Consider the following 2491-nt stretch of genomic DNA (forward strand, 5'->3'; position numbering starts at 1 on the left):
AGCTCACCTGCATCTGTGCTCAGCTTCACATTCTGCTCCAAAGGAACTGAAATAGGCTTACAGCCTGTCATCCCATATTTGGACAGCATGTCCAATCCATACTGCCTCTGCAAGAGCTGTATCCCACTTGGTGATCTAATCACCTCAATGCCCAAGAAATAATGCAGCTCTCCCAAATCCTTCATCTCAAACTTCTGCTTCAATAGCATTTTCACATGAAGGATATCTTCATCACTGTCACCTGTCATAATCAAATCATCAACATAAATGACAAGTAGCATAATATCTTTCTCTGTTTTTCTCACATAAAGTGAGAAATCTGCCTTGGAAATCTGAAAGCCAATAGTGACAAGATATTGTCCTATCTTATGAGACCATGCTCTAGGTGCTTGCTTCAAGCCATACAAGGCTTTCTTCAACCTGCAAACAAAATCAGGATGAACAGCATGCACATAACCTGGTGGCTGCTCCATATAGACCTCTTCTTGCAAATCACCATGCAAGAAGGCATTCTTTTATCCATCTGATGTAAAGACCATCCCTTCGATGCAGCCATAGCAATGACTGCTCTTACGGTTGCCATCCTTGCAACCGGACTGAATGTTTCTTCATAGTCAATGCCATATGTTTGTGCATACCCCTTGACTACTAATCTTGCCTTGTATCTGTTCACAGAACCATCTACATTGTGCTTCACCTTATAAACCCACTTACAGCCAATTGCATTCTTACCTTTAGGCAAAGGTACCAATTCCTATGTAGCATTTTCTTCCAAGGCATCCATTTCTTCATCCATGGATTTCTCCCATTTTTCTTTTCCCATGGCTTGCTCAAAAGAAGTGGGTTTTGGTTCCCGTATCACTTTGACCATATATGCATAGTGAATGGCTGTAAATCCATCATATTTCAGCCTATCCACAGGATACCTAGCTCTCGTAGACCTGCGCAAAATAGGTTCACTCCCAGGTGCTCTCAAAACATCCCTGGTCTTCCTTACTCCAGGTGTAACAATAGAAGGAATACCCAACTCATCATCAATGCTCTGTTCTGAGCCACTGGATTCACCATCCACATAAGAGTGACCTGCATTCACATCAAACATGGGCTGATCAACCTTCTCTTTTCCTTTTCGTGATACCTGGATACCACTATTTGCATTACTTTGAGAAGATTCTCCTGATCTCAATCTGCCTGTCCATGGCGAAGAATGTGAACTACTGCTAGAGGACGCTCTAGGTCCACTAATATTTTGTGACTGCTGCTGTGAATTCTGTGCAGCATTACCATTTTGTGCATCTACATCATCAATCACATTTACTGGTTTATACCAACTACTCATCTCATCAAAAACAACATCTCTGCTCACTGTAAACTTACGAGTAGAAGGGTTATAGCATCTATACCCTTTTTGTTGCAGAGAGTAACCAATAAAGATGCACTTCTCAGCTTTTGGATCCAACTTGGATCTCAACTCATCTGGCACATGTACATAGGCAATGCAACCAAAAATTTTCAAATGAGAAATATCTGGTTTTCTACCAGTATACCTCTCCTCTGGAGTCATCCCATGTATTGCTGCAGTGGGAGTCCTGTTCATTATGTAGACTACTGTAGCAATTGCCTCAGCCCAATAAAAATCTGGCAGGTCTTTTTCATTGAGCATGGCACGAGATACCTCTCCAATATGCCTGTTTTTTCTTTCTGCAATTCCATTTTGTTGTGGGGTATGACTACATAAATATTGCTGCTTTATACCATGGTCCTGCAAGAACCTTGCAAACTCATTTGAGAGGTACTCTCCCCCTCCATCTGACCTTAGGCATTTTATTTGCAGGCCTGTTTCTTTTTCAACCATAGCTTTAAGAGTTTTGAAATGCCCAAAAACTTCACTTTTCTTTTTCATAAAATACACCCAAACTTTTTTGCTATAGTCATCAATAAAAGTGACAAAATAATGACAGCCTCCAAGAGATGCAGCTTTAGTAGTCCACACATCAGAGTGGATTAATTCCAATGGCTTCTTACTCTCTTGAATATGTTTAGGAAATGGTTTCCTTGCCTGTTTTCCAAATTGACAGGCTTCACATATCTTATGCATTTCTACAACCTTAAATTTTGGCAATCCTGCAACAATATTTTGGGCCTGCATTGATTTAAGTCGCTGTACATTAACATGACCAATGCGTTTATGCCAGATATCAATATCTGCAACTACACCGGTCCCATGTGCAAACATTGTTGCACTCAATTTAGACATGTCTGCATCCAATGTAAACATTCTGCCCTTCTTCTTTCCTTTTGCTATCAAGTGACCTTTATTTTTCATATCCTCAACAAAGCATCCATGAGGATTAAATCTGACCTACAAGCCCTGCTCAACCATTTGACCAACAGAAACCAGATTCTTGGTGATATTTGGGACATGAAATACATCGGATAGGTATTTCTTTTTCCCATCCTTCATAGACAAAGGAATTTTTCCAATCTGCAC

The sequence above is a fragment of the Lygodium microphyllum genome, chromosome 6 (assembly GCF_053477565.2).
Source record: "Lygodium microphyllum isolate KBCC chromosome 6, Lygodium_microphyllum_v1.1.10, whole genome shotgun sequence".
NCBI classification, from domain to species: domain Eukaryota; kingdom Viridiplantae; phylum Streptophyta; class Polypodiopsida; order Schizaeales; family Lygodiaceae; genus Lygodium; species Lygodium microphyllum.